This window comes from Schistocerca serialis, chromosome 7, assembly GCF_023864345.2.
Source record: "Schistocerca serialis cubense isolate TAMUIC-IGC-003099 chromosome 7, iqSchSeri2.2, whole genome shotgun sequence".
Classification (NCBI taxonomy): Eukaryota; Metazoa; Arthropoda; class Insecta; order Orthoptera; family Acrididae; genus Schistocerca; species Schistocerca serialis.
The window spans coordinates 628,100,231-628,125,771 of NC_064644.1; the positions used below are offsets into that span (position 1 = coordinate 628,100,231).

Here is a 25,541-nt window from a genome sequence, read left to right on the forward strand (position 1 = left end):
CATTTGCTGCCAATTTTGCAACAGTATGTTTTGCTACTGGAACCACAGCAGTTTCTGATTTGTGGCAACTTACAACACCATAGGTAACTTGGGCTACAATAATCTGGCTGTTAATCATTCGCTTTATTTTCTCGATCCCTTTACAAACGCAACCACAAATCACATGGAGTCAGTCTGGCAAAAAGCTAAAGAAAAAAATCCTATAAGGCCTTTCAGAACTCACTGTGCTATGCTGAATAACTACCTGGCGGAATTTCTCTGGCGTCAACGTTTTGGGGAAAATCCATTCCACAATTTTGTTATTAATTCCACCTTTCTTGAAGAGAGAGGGGAGAGAGAGAGAGAGAGAGAGAGAGAGAGAGAGAGAGAGAGTGAGAGAGAGAGAGAGAGAGGAGAAAAAAAAAAGAAAAAAAAATTAAATTCCGTGCATACATATGCAATATGTCATTTTTGATACAAAAAATTTTTTTGAGACAGTTAACTGATTTTTTCTTTGCATCCAAATGAAAAATAAGTACTTTTTTGGTGAAGAACGCGTCAGATATGACTGTAACACTCAAGTTTTGAAATAAAAAAATTTTTGGTATTCAGCGCATATATATGCTTATATCTTCAGAAATACGTGTTTCCTTCAAAAATAGGTACTTTTCTCGTGATCAGCGCATGTACTCCCTAGACTGCATAACTGCCACGAAAAGCAGAATCAGATGTTTCCCTCGACCTATACAGCTGAAAGGAAGCCCAGATAGCAAGGAACCAATACAGCTGAAAGGAAGCCCAGATACCAAGGAACCAATAGCTACAACCTGAAGAGTGGAATCAGACATTTCCCTTGACCTATGTAGCTCAAATGCAGCTCTCAATACCTACCAGCAATAATAATAATAATAATAATAATAATAATAATGAAAACAATGTAAACTTCACATACCAACATAACTCAAAAAACACCACAAAAACCAAAACCTTCAACAACTCGAAAACTCAAAAACCTGTATATACACCAGATCAATTAAAACCAACCAAAGTACGATAAATGTAAAACAGACAGAACATCAGAATTACTACAGATTAAAACCAAAATAAAAGTTTATTACCAACAAAAGCATGCAACAAAATCACCTAGGTTGACCGCTGCTACCAGTACACACACACACACACACACACACACACACACACACACACACACACACACAAAACTAATCAAACCTAACAGAATGCCACACACATAAAAAACCATCACTGAAAAATGAAGATTTCCAAATCCACATTGCAGCACTGGCTACCCAGACTCAAATAAACCCATGTTACCATAGTGATAATGAACCCAATATCACATGTTAAACTCAACAAACACAAACCAATTCAAAAACACACACACAACACCATTATGTCATGGGTCAAAGGAGACAGGTGGAATAGAACACTTCCAATGGCCACTTAACTTAGTTCCTACCTCACGCAGACAGACAGGATGTGAGGACAAGAATGAATAGTTCTGAAAAATAAGATTAGTGTTTCACTTTTAAAAGTGTTAATCAGCAGTAGGGCCTCCTGGGATCTTGCTTCCTTGACTATCAGTAGTGACCAGCCATACTGTTTCTTTATAAAACAATTCCTTAATAAATTCATTGTTTAATATTTGGATTCTTGCACTGATGTCACCTCACGTGTAAGATTGTTCCCCCTATTGTTATCTAGACAACAAACTTGAACTCTAAGACATGATATCACAGTACATAAAAAGATTTTTAGATGTTAGTCTGAGAACGTGGACAGTGACCAAGAAGGCATACCCTAATTGCACTTACTTTAAGTTTTCAAAATGTCACAACCCCTTTCTTCTGTCATTTATCACTCTTTAACCTCTGGCAACAATCTGTTAATATAAAAACTGCACTGTTTTTAGGGTTCATGTTAAACCACAGACCTCTCTATAACTGACTGGTTGGAGAAAGGCAAGACAAAGAACTGGTTATGAACTGTTGTGTCCAAATCAATCTTTGAAATGCCAAAAACAGGATTAGTTAAAAATGTGATACCAAGCTTATGAACGACAACACCCTTAACGTGGTGGAGATATAAGAGACAGAACTGATCAACTGCTCACCTAACTAATAACACGAAAATGTTAGCGAAATAAAATGCTAGAGACTAACAGGATCTCTGTGAGAAAAGGTAGTTTTGGGCCCAGGATGTTCTTTCTATTAGTCCTTCAAATATACTAAAAACTTGAAAATACCAGACCACAATTCGAAAATGGAGCCTCACATAGGTACTTAAATGTATCTATGGAATGACCTACCAACCCAACCTATCCTAGATATATGTTTACACTAGTCTACAGATCAGCCTGTCAATGTAAATGAACACATATATACATCTTGTATGCCACAAGCATTCCCCCAGTTGAACACCATCTCCAGTAGGCCTAGACTTAAAGTACACCTAGCAAACAATACAGTCTAAGCTACCAGCCACAAAAAATAAACTTCATATTATGATCAAAACACACACTCAAAATATTTCACTGAAACAAACAAAATATCCTAGATGCCATATGACATCACACTTCATATAGGCTACCTATGGCTCATGTTGTTCACTGGACTCCAAACACATTTATTTTTTCACACACAAGCATTTATTGCTTGGTCCAGTTTCTTGAATAAGTATCATGAGGCTATCGTGGTTAAGTTTGTCAAATTAACTCCCAAAAACATCTTTTTGATAGCAATATTCTTGAATACTGGTTGTTTCTCAGATTCCACACCCCTTCAGAATACCAGCTTGGTACTTTCTGGGGTTTAGATATTAGCTACACAGTCATAGTTATGCTACCAAGACCTTGTAATGGATCTGGGAGATGTTATTCTTTACCGTATTTGTCGATACCGAATTGTAAATGTTTTCTTATATTTTTGTCAGAATTTATTATAATTTGCCTTATTATATGTTAATTTACTTCTGTTTTTGAGAGTAAAAGCATATTGATTACTATTAGAAAATGTATCCACAGTCTAATATAACAGTCGCGACACTCACTGCTGTAAAAATTGTTGCCGTTTGACAGATGGAGCGACACTAGCGCTCCAAGTGGCAGGTAAGGTGAACATCAGACGCGTCGTAAGCATAATGTTTGTTTGCATCCATTTCCTACTTAATTTCCGAATTATTTGAGTTATTTTCTTGGCTCCAAGGGTTTGTGTGGTACCAGAAGGCATATATGTTTCTAAAAATGATTCTAAAAAAAGTGCAAGTAAGGACAAAAATCATGAATAGAGTGGCAAGCTACAACACATTCGTGAAGAAACACTTGTGACATTGGACAGAATTGCAGCTTACCATGTTGATATCAAAAGAATATAAACACACAGATTCACATGTAGGAAACACAGACATGTACCTCTACATGCAAAAACGACCGACAGCTCGTTTATCGTTCTGTAGGCCTACTGCGTTTGTCATTTTCGCCTGTTGCCACAAGTACTACCTTCATCTTTATATTATTCTAAGTGGGACAAGCAACTGCAAAATAGTGGGAGAAATATGCTAAAAACATTATAATGAGCTGATTACACTACATTTCAAGAAAAACCAAATATTTGAATAATTTTCAATCAATCAGTCAGTGCACAAGGTGCTGACAAAATAATGTCATCACACGAAAGAAGCAAGGAAAATTAAGTGACTAACAACAGAGGTGAACGAAATACATACCAAAGAAATCAGCAGCCCAAATGAGCCAACTTCTTCAGTTTCTTATTTGCTTTCTTGTTGTTAGAAACTAAGTCTTGATTCCAATATTTGAGCCGGTAAACGAGTCTCACTTTAACAAATATCTTGATTAACAGCAGCTTAGTTTCTTCACAACATCCAGGGGGAAAACTTGGGACAGCCATCAACAAGTTTACATATAATTCACCACAGTTTTTCTTGTGAGAATGTTCATCAAAAACTGAAGCCATCTGATTTTCACAATCCCTCAAAAATAAACAAATATTTTCACTGCAAATAACCAAGCTTCAAAATTGTCTTCGTAACTTTTGAAATGGCAATAAAATTTGTCATTTGCATCTAAGTCCTGGCTGTTGTCTACAAGTAGATTCCTGCACTTGACACAATTATGTAAAGAAAAAAGTTTCTTCAATATGTAACCAAACACATATCTCATACTGTTTTGTTCTCCAAGGTCTGCTGGAACTTCCACATTTGGTAGCTTTGTTGCAGAACTTTTATCAGTACTGCATAACAACTGTGAGACCTTTAATGTTTGAGCAGATTTCATGTCCAGTATTGCCTGATCCCAGTCAATTCCTTCACAATTACTGCTTGCCACATTAGAAGACTTTATCAGTTTGCTTAGTGTACAGTTGTTAAATGCAGCACAAAACTGCCTTGGAGATGGGTTGCTGCAAAAACCACCTCTCTGCCTCATAGTTGAAAAAAAGTTTTCCAATGTGTCTTGGTTGATTTTACGTGAGAATAAGTACAATTTTGTTCCAGTCAGTACCTCGGCAGCAAGCATTTCCAAAGCACATATATTGCTTAGAAGCCCCTTTACACATTTTATCCTCAGGGAGTAATCTTTTCCATCAGAGCCTACAAATTTCCAAGAGTGAATCCATGGCTTCATCACATGTAGAACATCCAGATGCTCTGAATCACTCCTAATACAGTTCCTTAGATGCACAGGCCCTTTCACACTGTATGCATTAAAGAAATCAAAAATGTCATTAACTTTCTGACAAAAGTCTGAAGTGCCAGTTGCAGATAATGGCATACTACCACAAAATACAAGTGTGTCAATACCAGCTGCCACTGTGTGGCTTAACACACGAACTGCAGTACCCACTTTCATTTTTGAAAAAGCTGGCAATTCGACAGCTTTTTTAGTCAGCTTCGGAGCTAACTTGTATTTCCTGTGCAAGTCATTTGAATAGAGCTGAGAAATGTCCTTCCAAGAAGCAGTACCAACCAAACCATCATTTGATGTATGAATTGTGTCATACCTAAATAAGTTGTTTCTGATGCTCTTAAACAAATGTGGGGTATCATAGAAGAAATAGATCTTCTGCTCCTCATATACCAAACTTGGATTGTCTTGTGTAATTCCCAGTCTCTTTCTCCAGTCCACAAAATTTGAACCCTGATCAGTCACACAGATCTTTACAACCAAGCCTATTTCCTTAAGTCTTTTGACTACTTCATAAAATATAGCGGTCAAATGCATAGCTCCCACTGTTCCTTTACAAAAACAGTACAGCAATGGTTGTTTGAAACATGAAAAAATGCCACTAATCATTATCACCAACACACTGTTCGCAATTTTAGCTGTGCCTCATATGTCAAATTTGCCATTAGAGACATTTCATCCAATGACATATTCACAAGTTTATCATTATAAGAAAAATGTTGCACCTTTTGCTTTAAAAGATGGAATATATTGTCACTTATCCAACATTTTATTTGTATGCCTTCCACATACCTTTGTAATGTACGCACTGATGGAAGCATAAAACATTCTGACAAAAACCTGTATGCCTGAGTGCTGTAATATAATAAATTTAGAGCAAACAGCTTATTTTCGTCTTTCCATCTTGCAGTACGTTTCTCTTTCAATGGCATGCTAATCTGGCTTAACAACAAGTCAAGGGCACCTTTCTTTAAATATGGGGATCCTATGGTCTTTAACATTCGTTTGTCCTTGTTCACTTCCTCCTTCTGATACAGTTTCTGTCGCTGTCTGTAGGCACTTTCCTTGTCCCGTAATAGTTTCGCTCGAAGTCTAGCGATTTGCACATTCTGACACTTCACACGCTTTTGTAAGACACGAACAGCTGCACTTAATCTAACCACTCCATCGTCAAAGCAAGTCTGTGTTGACGATTCACACGAATCTGGCACTGATACATGCAGAGTTGAACCGGCTGCTTCTGTGTCATAGGACTGTCCTACTGCTTTAGATTGACTGTCGAATCTTTGTGGCAGTTTCCTCTTCATCGTCAGCTGAGGTGGCTTATTTGGAATGTCAAACAGTGTGGGTACTGCATTCCACACGAGTTTGTTGTTGTCTGCGTTCATGAACTGGTTTTGTTCGTTTGTAGCGAACAAAACCTAATATTATTATACAGGTACACTGGTTCTTTCTTAATGAGGTCTTCTCGCCTGCAATTAACAAGCCATTTTCTGCTCCTAAAACGAAACATTCATCATTTATACACATATAGTTTGCAAGTGAATCCTGACGATACAGTTTAGTAACATGATGGTATATACCTCTTAGGATCCTTCGGAAACCTAAAAAAAGACAGCTGTGGTGTCTTCTTCCTGTTGTTGGTGCAATTTATTGCGCTACAAACGCTCCCGCCAGTAAAAGCCATTGTATAAATCAAAATAAACAACCACTATTCTCTTTCACGATCGCGCCGAATTCACAGTGTAACCTACCAGCCTCTTGGGGCGCTGCTGGCGCTGTAGGCAACAAAATCGAGGCGAAGTGTCGCGACTGTTATATTAGACTGTGATGTATCGAAGAATAGCAAAGAGACTTATTACAAGTGGAAACTTGTGAAATGTGTAAAATATCTTTGACGTTGGAGTCGTCTTTGACTATTGTCTTGGTGTGTGTTGATGAAGAACAATGTGAAGGTCGCCGTCATAAATAATTTTGAATTATGTTACTATTATTTTTGTATTAACTAAGAAGAAGAAACTACATTTTAAGAAACTGTATTTGAAACACCAAAATGAGAGAAACACGTTGAACCACGTCTTTTCTGCAGCCGACAACGATGCATTGTGGAATCATACTTAGACAACTGAAGCCAAGACTAATATCGCTTTGCAAACGTCTAACGGAAAAGGTACTGTCACGAAATATGGCAAATTTAAGTAAATAAAAAATAGTGATCAAATTTTCAACTTGTGTCTTAGCCGGGATGCCATATTTCAACTGGGGACTGTAGCCGGGATATTGTGTTCACGAGATTTTCAACAGTGCTACGAGGAAGAACAGTTTTGTGTATTAATACCAGTTTCTTCAGAATGTGTGTTACAGTGTTTGTGTTCATCGGGAAGTAAAAGTTTTGGAGAAGAAATGTTTCGGCAAAAAATATAATTTTCGACAGAAGAAAATACTTCAAGAATTTTGGTCAACAATCACATGGATGGAAAACGTGGTTTTGCAACAGTAGAAGTGTGTTCCAGATAAGTCACGAAACCCTGGTATTTTGTTAAAACAATATTTTTATCTTGTTTTATATTGTTGTGTATAAATTTTTGTTCTTGACAATGACTTATGAGATTTTCGAGAGTATTGTGCCTAAAGTAGAAAGTAGTAATTTAATAGACTTCGAACATCAGGACAGGTCAAATGAAAGAGAAAGAACCGATCAATTTGATTTAAAAAGTTTTCTTGTAAATTTCACGAAAGAAATTAAACAATCAGTTGACGACAATAAGACTTACTGGGATGAAAAAATTGATAACATTTTGTTGCAAGACCAAGCAGTCAATACCCAAGTGGGTGAGCTTTCGAACAGAGTAAATGAAATTGAGCGGTGAGTAAATGAAATTGAGCGGTGAAATTAATACTGTAAAAAATGAGTTACTGGTAGATAGGGAATGAAATTTAATGGATTTTAATGAGATAAAAGGGGATATTAAAAGTTTGGATGAGAATACAAAAAGGTGGGTCGACAGAAGCGTCCGATCCAACGCGTCTGCTTTGACCCGTGACGTAAGGGTGTTGTGTGTGACGTCATGACGGCGCGGAGTTTGGTTTGAGTGTGGCTGTCTCCAGTTCCGTTTTATCTTATTTTATTTACTTTTCTGATCTGTTCGTTCTATCTCGTAAGATTTTTTTTAAATTTAAAAACACTTATTACTTATTTTAATTATCTGTTTCCTCGAGTTTCTGTTTTAGTTTATTATATTTATCTTTGATCTGTTCGTTCTATCCCGTGAGATTTTTTTTTTTTTTTAAGACAAAAAACACTAATCAGCTACTGAAGCATCTTTATCTTCTATGGGTTGCAGGGGTTACGACCCCTGGGGAGGTGGGTCGGTATTCATGCATGGCTGTCTTCACTTACACGTTGTAGGTACGCAAGGCGTCTAAATTTGTTTATATTTAGTTTGCCCCCCACCCAAAACACCCCATTTCCCGCGCTTGTCCCGTTAGTGTCATTAGCCTTCTTGTGGAAAGTGTGTGTGTGTGTTTGTTTTTGTTTCCGCCATATTTGTGACGTCATGGGTCAAAGCAGACGGGTGGGATCGGACGCTTCCTTATTTCCCAAAAGTTTTAGTAAAAAATTTAGAACAAAAAATTGACAATCGTTTGGTTACTCTAGAAGAAAAAGTAGAATGCAATGATTTAGAAAACAAAAAATCTGTCAAAGAACTTAGCGAAAAAATTGAAAGTTTTAACATTGAATTTCAAAGCAAAAAATTACAATGTCAACACATGTAATCTTGTATCTAATATTCCATTGAAGCACTTTTAGGTAGATGGACCCTTACATCCCGTTGATGTTATGCTGTATTGTAAGGATTGTTTTTTACCTCACTCACCAGATGAAATAAAAATTAAATTTGTGAAAAAATTCTTGGAAGGGGAAGCTTTGACTTGGGCAAACCAGATTGTAATTTTGGGATGATCTTAAACAAACTCGAATCAAAAGTGAATTTTTGAATGGGCGAAAATAGAGAATCAGATGGGAGCATGAAACAATTTTACAAAAGTGAACTTCAAAAACTTATTCATTTAACAAAACCTTTGGATGACTTGATCAAAGTTGATACCTTAAATAGAAGATTGCCATCAGCAATGCAGTTGAGTTTAGTTCATTGTCCTGCTAGTAATGTAGAGCAGTTTCTCAATTATATTGATAAGTTAGATAGGGTAACAACACGAACACACAGTGGGTTTACTCAGAAAGGTAATGGTCAAAATTGGGGAAATGACAACTTTCAAAAAAGGGAACAAAACAATTATTATGGCGTCAGTCAAAATTCAGGGGGATATAACAATTTTGAAAAGAAGGACCATAATTTTTATCCAAAACAAGAACATCATTTTCACATTAATAATCAACAAAATAGAGAACACTTTAGGGATCAAAATCACAGAAATTTTGAAAGAGGTCAGTACAATAGGAACTACCAACAATCAGGTAATGTTTGGCATAGGAATGGGATCAGAAATGTTGAACCGAGCGAGGTGGCGCAGTGGTTAGACACTGGACTCGCATTCGGGAGGACGACGGTTCAATCCCGCATCCGGCCATGCTGATTTAGGTTTTCCGTGATTTCCCTAAATCACTCCAGGCAAATGCCGGGATGGTTCCTCTGAAAGGGCACGGCCGAATTCCTTCCCCATCCTTCCCTAATCCGATGAGACCGATGACCTCGCTGTCTGGTCTCCTTCCCCGAAACCAACCAACCAGAAATGTTGATCAGAGACATTGGCAGAACCACAATCAGCAGTTCATACAGGAACCGGAAATAAAAAACGAGTAGTCCGCAAGGTTGAGGCGGAAGGTGAGCATGATGAAAGGACCAATGTATGTGACTATCATAAACCCAAACATGACAGTTCCAAACCTAAGCTATCACATGAGGTTATTAGTTGTTACTTATTGAAAAAATTTCAAGAGGAAAATAATATTGATAAAGATAAAATTTTCAGTACACAAGAACATACAGTAGATAAAAGTAATTGTGATTCATTTAATTTAACAGAGTTTTACACTCGGGCAGAAAAGAACAACACTTTGTCAGATGATGTAATTTGTAGTAGTTCAGAGATGTGTGTGAATGAAAGAGAGAATGCATGCTGTGAGAATGAAAATGTTGGTGAAATTGATCTGGTAACTTTAGAAAGGGGAAATAATATTTTGGGGAATAATTTGAATGTGTATGACCTGAATATGTGTAATGATAATGATGTTGTTGATAAAGTTGATAATGATGGTAATGGTATTGATGATGATGTTGAGGAAAGGTATTTCATTAGTTTAAATAGGGAGTTGGGTATACACATGGTTGAAAATGGATTAAATAGTGAGAATATTATAGAAATTCCCAGGGATGTTACCAGGATGAATAAAGCTCACAAGCTGGATGTATGTGAAAGTGTGAATTTTGATGTTGTTGGTAAAGAATCTGACTACACAAATAACGATGACACATGTATACCTTGTAACCTAAGTGAAACTTTTACAGATACTAATGATACACACACATTTCTTATGAATATATGGCTGAACAGTGAAACTATTTCTTTTGACAAGAACTTTAGAAAGATGCTTATTAATGTATGTGAAACTGTATGTCCTGAGTGGTGGAAAAAGATGAGATATTTTATTTTTGAAAAGCTGAAGGATAAGTACTTCAATAGTATACAATGTGATTTGGAAGAAAATTCTTGGCTATTTGAGATAATAGAGAGTACTCATGACAATTTTGTCTCTTGTGCAAATTTTATAACTGTGACAAATAATACGTGTAATGATATGCCATTTGATTCTGATAAGTATAGGTTTGGGGAAATTGAAAGTGATTTATTACATGAGGATACAGGTTCTGAGAAAAGTGATCAATTTTGCAGTCCTTATATAAAAGTTCAAATTGGGTCATGGATTGGTAAATGTTTAATTGATACAGGAAGTGAGATCTCGGGAATATCTGAAAGGTTAAGCAAGAAATTGAAAGTGGGGAAAGATTATGTTGAAATGCCAGTTGTTGGGATAAAGATAAAAGGTGCTACTGGGAAGAGCAGTAAATTGGTAAAAAGCCCGGCTTTAGTGACATTTTTAATTGAAGGCAAGTTGTTCACACATGGACGTTTCGTAATTCAGGAATTTAATGAGGATTTTCTTTTGGGTATGAATTGGATACTAGAAGTAAATACAGCATTTGATTGGGTTGGAAAAAAAACTTTTGTAGAAACTAGTGAAAGGGAATACATTCAGACAAATTTTGCGAACACACTTGGTGATCAGAGTAATGGAAATTTTGACAGTATCAATTTACTAAAAGAAAATAGATTGGAGAATATTGAAACTCATAGATTTGATACTGATGAAGTTGAATTTGGGAATTTAGTAAATTTGAAAATTTCAGAAACACAAAATTTATCTGGGGAGCGAAAACAACAGTTAGAAAATCTGCTGTGGGAATACAGTGATGTTTTCAGTGACATACCTGGAAGGGTAAAGGGTTATCAGTGTGAGCTTCAGGTAAAACCTCATGAACCATTTTGCATAAAACCATACAGTATTGCAATATCAAAAAGACCTGCTGTTGAGAAAGAGCTGAAAAAGATGGAAGGATGTAATATAATAGAAAGGAGTATCAGTGCATATAATAATCCTGTAGTAGTAGTTTCGAAAAAAGATGGTGGAGTAACATTGGTTTTGGACTCTACACACTTAAACAAAATTTTGTTCAGACAGACAGACCATCTTGAAAATATTGATGAGTTACTGTATAAATTTACAGATTTAAAATATATGTCAAGTTTGGATCTAACTTCGGGTTTCCATCAGGTACCACTTTCAGTTAATCCTAGAAAATATACTGCTTTCTTGTACAATGGTAAGAGTTACCAATATTGTGTTGTGCCATTTGGGTTAAATTCTTCTGTTTCTGAATTTATAAGAGCTTTGGATCATGTACTGGGGCAAGAACTTGCATCTAAACTGATAATTTATGTAGATGACATTTTGGTTACAGGGCAAAATTGGGAGGAACATTTTTTGATTTTGAAGTCAGTTTGTGAAAAACTTAGAAAAGGGGGGATGACATTGAAATTAGAGAAATGTAAATTTGCAGTTTCTGAATTAAAATTTTTGGGTCATGTTGTCACAGACAAGGGAATTTTGGCAGATCCAGAAAAAATTTAAGCAATTTCAGAAATTCCTATTCGTAAGACTAAAAAACAATTAAAGTCGTTCTTTGGGTTATGCGGTTATTACCGAAAACATATAAGTGATCAGAGTCTGAATGCACCATGTTTAAGTCAATTACTTAAGAAAAACACTGTTTGGGTTTGGGATAAAAGTTGTCAGGAAGAGCTTGATAAAATTAAGCAAGAGTTGAGGAAGCTACACTTATTACACAGACCTGATTTTAATTTACCATTTTGTTTGAACACGGATAGCAGTAATTATGGGCTTGGAGCAGAGTTATTTCAAGAAAGAGTAGAGAATGGAGTTAAGATACATTGTACCATAGCATTTTCAAGCAGAATGTTGCTCAAGCATGAGAAAAATTGTACAGTCACAGAGAAGGAACTTTTGGCAATTCATTGGGCTTTTACAAAATTTTGAATTTACCTTGTTGGACATAAAACCATAGTATTTTCGGATCACAAAGCTTTGAGTTACTTACAAGAGTGCAAATTATACCACAGTAGATTGACCAGATGGGCAATTTTACTGCAACAGTTTGACTTTGAAATCAAACACATAAAAGGTTCTGAGAATGTAGTAGCTGATTCACTTTCAAGGTTACCAATTGGGGGAGAAAAGGAGATTTTTGAACAAGAGGAGGAAAAGCAATTTAAAATTAGATACTTGAAAGGGGTGGAAAATGAAAAAACAATTAGAGCTATGTGTAACAAAATTAAAAAAAATCAAAATTTAGATCAGAGTTGGAAATTAATCAAAGAATGTTTAGGCAAGAAGGGGTATGAGAAACTTGATAAATTTTACAAATTGCATAAGGAGATTTTATTTCGGAGAACAGATGTAGATTCTGATAATTGGAAACTGTGTTGGCCAGAGGCAGATGCTGATAAGCTGATCATTTACATACATGAAAGTTTTGGTCATTGTGGGATACAGAAGTGTATTCAAAAGGTACAAGAAAATGTTTATTTTTACAATATCGGAAAGAAGGTAAGAAAAGAATTGGCAACCTGTGACAAATGGCAGAGACTTAAAGTGAGCATTCAAAGATGTGGTGGAGAGATGCAAAACATTATTCCGGAAAAACCTTTAGATCTTATTGCAGTGGACTTATATGGAATGTTACCAAAGAGTAAAGGTGGTCACTGTTACATATTTGTTATGGTAGATGTATTTTCAAAATTAATTAAACTATATCCAGTGAAAAAAGCTACTAGCCATGAAATTATAATAAAAATTGAAAGAGATTATTTCGAACAGGTGGGTAAACCAAAAGCTATATTATCAGATAATGGTTCACAGTTCACCTCTAAAATTTGGAAAAAGTTTATTGATAGATCAAAATTGAAGCATATACTTATATCTGTTTATTCTCCGTCCACCAATCCTGCAGAAAGATATATGAGGGAAATTGGGAGACTTTGTAGAACCTATTGTAGCCATAAACATCCAACCTGGTTTGAGCACATTCGAAATTTTGACGATACACTCCTGGAAATGGAAAAAAGAACACATTGACACCGGTGTGTCAGACCCACCATACTTGCTCCGGACACTGCGAGAGGACTGTACAAGCAATGATCACACGCACGGCACAGCGGACACACCAGGAACCGCGGTGTTGGCCGTCGAATGGCGCTAGCTGCGCAGTACTTGTGCACCGCCGCCGTCAGTGTCAGCCAGTTTGCCGTGGCATACGGAGCTCCAGCGCAGTCTTTAACACTGGTAGCATGCCGCGACAGCGTGGACGTGAACCGTATGTGCAGTTGACGGACTTTGAGCGAGGGCGTATAGTGGGCATGCGGGAGGCCGGGTGGACATACCGCCGAATTGCTCAACACGTGGGGCGTGAGGTCTCCACAGTACATCGATGTTGTCGCCAGTAGTCGGCGGAAGGTGCACGTGCCCGTCGACCTGGGACCGGACCGCAGCGACGCACGGATGCATGCCAAGACCGTAGGATCCTACGCAGTGCCGTAGGGGACCGCACCGCCACTTCCCAGCAAATTAGGGACACTGTTGCTCCTGGGGTATCGGCGAGGACCATTCGCAACCGTCTCCATGAAGCTGGGCTACGGTCCCGCACACCATTAGGCCGTCTTCCACTCACGCCCCAACATCGTGCAGCCCGCCTCCAGTGGTGTCGCGACAGGCGTGAATGGAGGGACGAATGGAGACGTGTCGTCTTCAGCGATGAGAGTCGCTTCTGCCTTGGTGCCAATGATGGTCGTATGCGTGTTTGGCACCGTGCAGGTGAGCGCCACAATCAGGACTGCATACGACCGAGGCACACAGGGCCAACACCCGGCATCATGGTGTGGGGAGCGATCTCCTACACTGGCCGTACACCACTGGTGATCGTCGAGGGGACACTGAATAGTGCACGGTACATCCAAACCGTCATCGAACCCATCGTTCTACCATTCCTAGACCGGCAAGGGAACTTGCTGTTCCAACAGGACAATGCACGTCCGCATGTATCCCGTGCCACCCAACGTGCTCTAGAAGGTGTAAGTCAACTACCCTGGCCAGCAAGATCTCCGGATCTGTCCCCCATTGAGCATGTTTGGGACTGGATGAAGCGTCGTCTCACGCGGTCTGCACGTCCAGCACGAACGCTGGTCCAACTGAGGCGTCAGGTGGAAATGGCATGGCAAGCCATTCCACAGGACTACATCCAGCATCTCTACGATCGTCTCCATGGGAGAATAGCAGCCTGCATTGCTGCGAAAGGTGGATATACACTGTACTAGTGCCGACATTGTGCATGCTCTGTTGCCTGTGTCTATGTGCCTGTGGTTCTGTCAGTGTGATCATGTGATGTATCTGACCCCAGGAATGTGTCAATAAAGTTTCCCCTTCCTGGGACAATGAATTCACGGTGTTCTTATTTCAATTTCCAGGAGTGTATTATGAATAGCCTACAACATAGTTCCACAGGATTTTCACCGTATGAGATTATGTTTAATATTAGACCTCCAAATCTTATATCAGAACTTATTGAATTTCCTAAATGTACACCGTTAACTATTCAAGAGAGAGAAGATATTGTCAGGGAAACTATGAGGAAACAAGGGGAAAAGAGGAATAAAAGACATAACAATAGGGTAAGATTAACCACTTTTAAAATTGGGGATCTTGTTCTGGTAAAATCTCATGAAAAATCAAAAATGTTTACTTCAGAAATTAAAAAATTCTTTGATATCTATATTGGGCCTTTTGAAGTCATAGAAAATCCACACCCTAATGCTTATCGTTTGGTGTATCCTAAGTCAAAGAAATTATTTGGTCTCAGGAATGTTGTCTCTTTAAAACTGTATAAACAGAAATCATAATTTCAAAATTTAAATAACCTATTATCATCTAAAACAAAAGTCCTCCACTGGAATACACTTATTAGAACAAAACTGCCTGTACAACCAAGTGTGTATATTTGCATGTATAAATTAATAATTTGAAGTCACATATTAATTGAAACTGATGAAAAAACACTGTTGTAACAAAGAATGAGAGAAAGATTTATTTTTACTCTTTTACAAAAAAAAGTCTCCATAGTGAGCATTTCTGAATTTTTCTAATTTTTGGAAGCTAAGTCTTCCCTGTGGGTGAAGGCATGCATGTGAGGACATGCATGCAAAGGTATAAGTTTCAAAACCAATTTTAGATAAAGCCTCATGATATTGTTGTTGTTGTTGTGGTCTTCAGTCCTGAGACTGGTTTGATGCAGCTCTCCATGCTACTCTATCCTGTGCAAGCTTTTTCATCTCCCAGTACCTACTGCAACCTCATGATATATGAGCAGTTTATTGTTGTTTATACTGATGTTGTGGGGAGCAAAAGTACTCTTCACAAGAATGTGACTTGTAGTAATATTGTAGTAGAGAGGAAAAAAAATTAGATAATACTGATGTATCTTTAGCTGTACTAAAAGAAGAAAATCATAAGAAAAAAAATACAAAATAAAAAAAAACCCGAGTAAAAAAAATTTAAAAAGAAAATCATAAGCAAAAAAATATACAAAAAACAAAAAACCATGACTAATAAAAAAATATAAAAATTTAAAAAAATCAGAAGTTAAAAAAATATATATATAAAAGGCAAATATAGAGAAAAACACATTACACTATTTATGTCCAGTATCATTTTTACTGTACAATATGTAAGCATAATGAAATTAACATTAATATTTAAAAAAAATTAAATCTTATTCTAGGAAATGAGTTTTACCTTTCTATTATTTTCAATCTGTATGCTGTATGTTAGAATATTTCTCATGTATGTTTTATACCATGTATATTTGTCATGTTATATAATTTCTTTACTTGAAATTTTTGTGTATGGGATTGATGGGGAAGTATCATTGCAACAACAGCCAGTAACAAGTCCACAGATTCAAAGAGTCCAAATTTGGAAGAGGTTATCAGACTGCATCATTAATGTACTAATTGTGTAATACAGATCCATCACTGAGTGTTGTCGGGATTTTGTTGTATATGTCCATAACAACAAAAGCCCTGGGGAGCAGTTGTAATGGATCTGGGAGATGTTATTTTTTTACCGTATTTGTCGATACCGAATTGTAAATGTTTTCTTATATTTTTGTCAGAATTTATTATAATTTGTCTTATTATATGTTAATTTACTTCTGTTTTTGAGAGTAAAAGCATATTGATTACTATTAGAAAATGTATCGAAGAATAGCAAAGAGACTGATTACAAGTGGAAACTTGTGAATTGTGCAAAATATCTTTGACGTTGGAGTCGTCTTTGACTATAGTTAGCCGGCAGCTAACTCTTGGTGTGTGTTGACGGAAGAACAATGTGAAGGTCGCTGTCATAAATAATTTTGAATTATGTTACTATTATTTTTGTATTAACTAAAAAGAAGAAACTACATTTGAAGAAACTGTATTTGAAACACCAAAATGAGAGAAACACATTGAACCACGTCTTTTCTGCAGCCGACAACGATGCATTGTGGAATCATACTTAGACAACTGAAGCCAAGACTAATATCGCCTTGCAAATGTCTAACGGAAAAGGTACTGTCACGAAATATGGCAAATTTAAGTAAATAAAAAATAGTGATCATATTTTCAACTTGTGTCTTAGCCGGGATGCCATATTTCAACCTTACCAACGATTTACGCTACAATTAAAACAAAACTTATTCACAATTCCAATTACAGTAGCTACACATTTCATGTACCGGTATTCATAAATACAGATCTTTACATACTCGGTTTAGGTGAAATAATGCCAATGCGTCACAATTATTTCGATGTGAGCAATGAAACTTCACGTAAAACATGACTGCGATAAAATGCGTAATAAAATAAATATACCGAGGTCTAGAAATAAGCATGATTACACATAAAAGGGATGATTAATACAGTTCAATATTAAAAATGTGTATTCAACAAAACCGTAGTCCTACAGAACTGGAGGGGTGTGATGGTAATGGTTTTATTTTATCAGTGAAATTACATACCGGTACTGGATGTTACTAGTGCTCCTGAAACCATCAAATAAATGATTACAAAGTTAATTTACCGGTTTTTCTCCCCCGGAATCCAAAACATCAGACAGTATATATAATAATGGTATGAGACAACGAAGGGAGATTATTTTAGGACGTATTTTCATCAATTTTGAGACGTTATGACTCATAATAGCCCTGGAGATGTCTTTTACAACAATCGAATAATTTGTAGCAGTACACCGATAAAAATAACTGCTTGCAACTAGCAAGTAATCGCGCAACCAAACTTCGAACACACAAATAACTTCTTAACACGATACGATTACATGACAATGGACACCATACGCATACTCAAAATAACAAACCTAGATAAACACAGCACCGGTTTTCGTACGCCTCCAAACAAACTGCTTTTCAGAGATTGTATTTTAATAAATGAAGACATACCGGAGCAGTGGATTTTAATAATACCGACAACCAAAGACAACAAAGCAACAGAACTACGCACTAGAACAAGCCAGTTTATTTGATTAATTTAAAATGTGAAGGAAAAAGCAGAGTTGTTATTTGCTGACATGTATCCATGGCTTTTTAGATTAAAGTACTGACTTCGAAAGTTGGGGCATTTGATGACAGAATTAAAAATCATTATTGACAAAGCCAATCCAATCCAATAGAGACCGTAGATCTTACACTAATAACTAAACAAGAAATTTCCAGAAACTTACCTCCGCTTATAAAAATGTCCACAGTGTGCGTTAGAAAAATGTGTAGAAGAATGAAACTCAAGGAGAAAATACGAATTGCTTTGGAAGTAAAGGATACTTATTATAAATGTCGCTATCTTTATCGTAAATTTTGCATATGATTTTTACGGCTTAATGCTTTGGTTGCTATTATTGGCTCGTTGTAATACGAGAGTTTCTTGAATAAGATTTTCACTCTGCAACAGAGTGTGCGCTGATATGAAACTTCCTGGCAGATTAAAACTGTGTGCCCGACCGAGACTCGAACTCGGGACCTTTGCTTTTCACGGGCAAGTGCTCTACCAACTGAGCTACCGAAGCACGACTCACGCCCGGTACTCACAGCTTTACTTATGCCAGTACCTCGTCTCCTACCTTCCAAACTTTACAGAAGCTCTCCTGCGAACCTTGCAGAACTAGCATTCCTGAAAGAAAGGATATGCGGAGACATGGCTTAGCCACAGCCTGGGGGATGTTTCCAGAATGAGATTTTCACTCTGCATACTCGCGGGGGCCCTACCCGATATTAGGCAGGTGTACCAGTTTCTTTGGCTCTTCAGTGTGTGTATCATTTATATTTCCTTATATATATGAAAAATGATAAATAACTCTTGCATATTTAATCTTCACACAGTCTGTCCAATCATGACTGGTAAACGACGCAGATCCAGAAATAAAAAACATCAAGTTACTGGTATTTCTATAGATACGTTAACTTTGCACACCTTATGTTATGGAAGTAAGAGCTCTGGAAACCAAGGGGCTGTTAGTTCTGTTTTGCATATATATCTACTTGATTAGTTCTCATTAGTTGGAAAATAATATTTTGGAAATATAAAACCTACCACCCCAAGAAACGACAGTGAGAAAATGGATGTCATGTAAAAATAAGCAAACACTGCAGAAAGTGCTAGATTCCCAATTTCTGGAATAGACAGGAAGATTTATGGGTCTCTACGTCAGCCGAACATAACGAATAGAATAGTTTGGTAAATACCATAAATGGATATAAGTCTGCCACAGCAGCCTGTATTCGAGATGACTGTAACTGCAAAATCATCTGAAAGGAAAAAAGATCAAGGTCAATTACAAATACACACTTTCTATCTAATCAAGTGCTTCAGATGAAGGATGTTTCATTTATTTATTTATTATACACCTTTAAAAATGCAACCAACATAATCTTTTGTGTACACAGACATAGCAATACAATTACATAAATAACACGCAGAGACTAAAAAATATTTTACGTAATTACTGTTCGACATTAAATTGTCCATCATACTGCTCATGATGTATTCTGTAGAATCACATACATAAGTTTAATGTAATGACACTATATTACTGTCTGAGATAATTTTTAAAGCCTATTTCGAACTCTTCTATTGTATAAAATGCTTTTTCTCTCAAAGCCACATCTGTGCGACGTCTTTAAACATATTGGTGACAAATTGTGTACCTGTAGTGACAACATATTAAACTGTTTTACCCTCATGTATTTGTAACTGTCTAGAGTTTCCTTAAGTCTAGCGACTGTGATGTCTGTCTTCTGTTTTAGGTGTGTATTATATTGACGGGCCATGTGGCTACACCACCGCGGGGTCGAGGCACCTTGGCACAGTTCCTGCAGCCCCCCCCCCCCTCTCCCCCGCCATCAGAGGTTCGGATCCTCCCTCGGGCGTGGATGGGTGTGTTATCCTTAGCGTGAGATAGTTTTAGATTAAGTAGTGTGTAATGACCTCATGACCTCAGCAGTTTGTCCCAATAGGAACGTACCACAAATTTCCAAAATAACATCAATGGATAGAGTGTTTTAGTTTGTAATAATGCTAGTTTTCTTTTGTATGTATTAGACAACTTAATATGAAGAGGAATGTAGCGAAGAGGAATGTAGCTGTTGGTATTTTTATTTATTTTTTTTTTTTTTTAAATAGGGTTTCCAAGACTCATTATTTATAGCCCCACAGATGCATCTGAACTCCTTATTTTTGCCAAATGTGATCTTTTTTTGCTCCAGGGAAATTCCTCAATAACACAATGGCATGTCAATTGTGCTTGGAAAAAGGTATAGTATGCATTTAGCAATAGCTTATCATTAACACATGACCTTAGTTTACCTAACAAATATGTAACACATACTAAGTTAGTAGAGATATATTTGGTATAATTCTTCCATGTTAATTTCGTGTGAAGACAGAAGTCAAGAAGTTTAGCTGAAGCAGTTATTGCCATCCTCTTTAATTGATAAGGTAAAGAGAATATTTACAGTTTGTCAGTATTAATACAAAATTCAGTGAGAAGGAACCACTTACTGGCTGCTCTGAAATGATCCCTGCTTTACTGCTTTAATGCTCCTCAATTTTTACCAGCTGGAACAAAAGTGGTACCATCATAACATAAATTTTCACATACTAATCACTGGTTATGACATAACGTATCGTGAGTCACTAAAATTAGGAAGTATTATGTTATGTGGCTGGCATTTGGCTGAAATCAGAAATTAGTGGCTAGTGTTTGGTTGAAATCAGAAATCGGTCATGTGACATTCCTCACTCACTAATTTTGAGACACAGTATTGTATCCATCATATTTCATTGTTTCCATGTTATAACTTGGATTTTTTGACAGTATGTAATTTGAAGGCAACGTCAAATAGAAGATTTATCACAAACACATCACTCTATATACAATTTGTTATAATTAAATATCTCTTAGACACATCAGTCCTTAAGAGATTTCAAGATGAAATGCATTCACTGTGGTTAGAGACGTATTGTTACAGAACTGAAAGAAGTAGGATAATATCCTAGAACACACTAATACCTTTTCTCTCCAGCTTTGCTTTTGTAACACATTCTGGGTCTTCTTATTTATGTAATAGAAGCATGTCCCACCATATTCGATGTTATTTACATGAAATGAGTTTCTTCTCTTTCATGGCTTCAAGCTTAAAAAATGAACGATGAAACTGCTGCTAGTGAAACAAGCAGTAAAGACATTTACATCATATGAAATTTATATTTTTTCTTATCACAAATAATTGACTTTTTTTTTAATATGTCATGATTCCTGAGGGTGTGGTTAGGTGGGAACCTACAAGTAAAGCTTAAGTTACTGCGAGTGAAACGAGCAGCAATCATATGTATAGTCTTGCTTGTTACCAATACTTTGTGGTTTCTTTGAAATAAGCCACGATTTTTGAGAGTGTGGTTATACACAAACCTAAGAGCACAGCTTAAATTGGTGCAAATGAAATGAGCAGCAATCATATTTGTAGTTTTGCTTGTCATAAATGCTGCGTGGGATTAGCCGAGCGGTCTAAGGCGCTGCAGTCAAGGACTGTGCGGCTGATCCTGGCGGAGGTTCGAGTCCTCCCTCGGGCATGAGTGTGTGTGTTTGTCCTTAGGATAATTTAAGTTAAGTAGTGTGTAAGCTTAGGGACTGATGACCTTAGCAGTTAAGTCCCATAAGATTTCACACATATTTGAACGTTTTGTCATAAATATTTAGTTATGATCGAATCTTTAGCAGCGCTTTCATAAATGTGGTAGTCAAGACAAAGAGCACATTACACTGTGGGAGAAAGACATCATGTCACAGTCTGATTTCATGCAAATGCCAGTCACACACTGTGGTACTTCCTGATTTCAGTCACTCATAGCATAAGAAACAGTCCCTAATACAACATAAAAATGCTATCAAGTTATTGTGTCTTTTCATATAAATCTTTTCACTTATATCTACTTTATCAGCTTTCACTTTGTAATTTAAGTTTTCTTATTTAGAAACTATCATCAGCATTACTAACACTTAGTGGAAATCAGAACCACCCACAGTAACATTATGTGTGTGGAGGATGGCTTCTATGGACTACTGATACGAAAGTGTGTTTCACTTTGCTTTTTGGTACTTTCGTTAAATATAGTTTTTAAGCATATGAGATAGATTGATCAAACTGTGAGGTAAAAATGCCGTGATGGAAGTGATCTGATTAATCTAAAAGAAGATGTTTTAGTCATTATTAATTAACTAAAGCAGAAATAAGGATGTAGCAGCAAATTTCGAGATAACTCAACCTTACAAAATCCGACGCCTAATACGTAATGTGTTAATCAGATACAGTCTTTTAATATACCAATTAAATTATGTACAATTTTGATTTTGTAGTAATTATTGGTTTTGTAACTTTTAGCCCTTCTGTCCCCACACCAAACCAGTTTAGTCAATATATTACAAACACGATTTGCCTCCAAACAACAGAGACAGAGTGTAAGGATACCTGAACATCATTTTGGTTGTCTTTGAAATTGTTTAAACGATAATTCGATTGAAAAGTCATTGTGTAATTCTAACCTGACGCCATAAGAACGACATTACACATCACCATTTTAAAATTAGCTGTTATAGGCAGTTATCTACTAACCAACTAATAAGGGAAACATTTGTTTTGTTTGACAGCTTCAGATGACAGTGTGTATTTTCTTTTCTGAGCTATGATATGGTGCAAACATTGATGGCAGCCATATTTAAATGCAGCAAACGTGGATGTTTGCAGAAATTTATTCAGGAGTGGTCAAGGTTTTAAAATTTTCGTATTCGATATGGTCCTCAGCAGACAATTATACCCTAAGAATAAATTGTAACATGGTATTATCAGTTTTATTGTATCTCAAAGCATTGGTAGTTGACTCAGTATATTTTGAAGAACACACTACTTTCATAACCCAAAAGGCAAGCATATTTCATAAATAAATGCAGAGTAAATCTTTTTGTACTAGTAATAATGAATATGGATACATTCTTTTCAATTAAACGATCGAAAATGACATCTGCATATGATTCAACAAATCAGGAAATTATGGCAGACAATATTCACTAAAGATATTTTCATTCATATAGTTATAATGTTTAGATTGTCACTGAATACTGCAATAGAACGAAAAAGTCAGACAGGCTACATAAACCTTGTTGAATATCACAAAACTAACAATAAAAAGTGGCTGATTAAAATAGTAACTTTGAAGTCATCTGGCTTACAAAATGTAAAGTCTGATCATGTGAATGGATTTAATAGATTATTTTCACACCATCCAGTGTTTAGGGCTGGCCTGCATAATTAAAGTAAAATGAAGCTTCTTTTTTGGTTTGTTTGGATAATGTGCAACCCACAGTCAGCATTCTAAGGTCCCAAATCGAAGAGCATGAAACATAATTTTAAACGTAATTTTAAATCTTCGTTAAATTTTTTCTCCCTTACATGGTTAGTGTCGAATATTTAACACCTTACCTCATTCTCGTATTAATCAGACGTTTGAAGGTGTTTCATGCATATGAGTTTCATACATATGAGTTTGAATCGGGTGATGGGTTTACTGATGAGGCACGTAAAAGTTTTAGTTGATTTTTGCTGTTTTGACAGCAAAGTAGCTGAGGATGGCGGAAGCAGAGAGGATATAAAATGCAGACTGGTTGTAGCTAGAAACACATTTCTCAAGAAGCAGAATTTGTTAACATCTAATACAAATTTCAGTGTCAGGAAGTGTTCTCTGAAGCTATTTGCGTGGAGTGTAACCTTCTACAGAAATGAAATGTGCATTACAAGCAGTTCAAATAAGAAGAGAATAGAAGTTTTCCAAATGTGGTACTACAGAATAATGCTGAACATTAGATAGGTAGATCGAGTATCTAATGAGGTGGTACTGAATCTAATTGGGGAGAAAAGAAATTTATAGAAGAATTTGACTAGAAGAAGGGACCATTTGGTACTACATGTCCTAAGGCATGAAGGTAGCGGTCGTTTGATAGTAGAGGGAAGTGTGCTGAGCAAAAATTGTAGAAGGAGGCCAAGCGATGAATACAGTTAAGCAGATTCAAATAGAGGTTGCTGTATTTAGCCAACATGAGGAGGCTTGCACAGGATACAGTAAGGTGGAGTGCTGCACAAACCAGTCTTTGATTCAAGACCACATCAACAACTACATCACGTTTTATTGGTAGCATTATTATTATTATATTTTCCTTATTACTATGCTTGAGACGCTGGAAACAAAGGGAATGGATACCGCGACTAGCTTCACAGTTGTGTTAGGCTTTAACCATAAAGATTGCACTGTCTGAGAGGCTAATTTTGCATTTTTGAATTGATGTGTTAATCCGAGAATGTTATTAAAATTGTGTTTAGAGAAATACAATATCACTCTTTCCAACGATCTGTGTGCTGAGATGACGTGGATGCGACCACACCCTGCTCTGTACTGCTATGAGAGTATCACGCCACTTCAAGGCAGCCAATCCCGTGTCAGCATGTCGCCACGTGACCGACCGAATGACGGCAGCCTACGGGACTTTGTCCTTCCTGTTTCTTTTGCGCAATACTCTTGCCATACGACTGGGAAAGCTGATGCATTGGTTAGCTCACTGTACTCGCATTTGGGAGGACGACGGTTTAAACCCACGTTCGGCCTTCCTGATTGAAGTTTCTGTGATCTCCCTCAATCGCTTCAGGCAAATGCCGGGGTGACAGCTTTGAAAGGGCACGGCCGACTACCTTCCCCGTCCTTTCCTAATCCGATGCGATAACCGATGATCTCGCTATTTGGTCCCCTCACCCCAAATCAACTCAAACCCTCTTACCAAATGAGGCAACATAAAAGAAATCTATTGCTTCTATTAGTGAAAACACGATTTCTCGAAAGTTTTTAAAAAAAATGTTAATCATGACAAATAACAACCATCCTGTGGTTTTCCACACTCATGCAGCATATTTGTTTGCAGAACCATTATAGCTGTGGTTACGGCATGAGTGAAGAAACACAAAGTATGAAGAAAAAATTACGACTAATCGTGGTAATTTAGAAATCTGATAATTTCCGGTATGAAAAACTGTCATCATACCCACTCCTGTGTGTGAGTTTCGTCTGAGGCGAAACGACGGGAAACTCAAAGCGGACACAAGTCAGTGTAGTGCAATTTAGGTTTAACAATAAGTTGTAAAACGAAGGGCAGCAGCGATCGAGTATTCGCTGCTGCATGGTGGTCTTACGTAGCAGCGGCGTGCGAGATGAAAGTGGAGGAGGCTGGCAAAGAAGGCGTGGCCAATATCTTACTCACAATCTCTCGACGTCAGCTATTATCGACTGATCGAGAAAAAGAAGTAGTCCATCTTTAGGCAAAGCCTTTACAAACTATTTCATTATGCCTAACTTTATATGTAGAGGTGGCAGGAGGACGTTATTTGGATCTACTAGGTTTTGTGTAGAATGTTCTTCTCACCAGGTATTAAAGACTTCCTCACAGACGAGTTCTTTCTGTACCAGTGTTCATCCCTAGCGCTACTGTCCCATTCACACAAGAAACATGGAAATTTGGTAAAGCCACCTTGCTGACCAAGGAGCATGC

General features: G+C 37.0%; 1 protein-coding gene across 1 annotated transcript in view; it reads left to right on the top strand.

Annotated features, from left to right (window-relative positions):
* Positions 1-6,563: 6,563 nt before the first annotated feature.
* LOC126412549 (molybdenum cofactor biosynthesis protein 1-like) overlaps positions 6,564-25,541 on the top strand; it is a 289,749-nt gene continuing 270,771 nt past the window's right edge. Inside the window, exons 1-2 of the mRNA XM_050082197.1 lie at positions 6,564-7,227; positions 19,702-19,831. The gene's annotated coding sequence lies outside the window, so the exon portion shown is untranslated. The remainder of the gene's footprint in view (positions 7,228-19,701; positions 19,832-25,541) is intronic.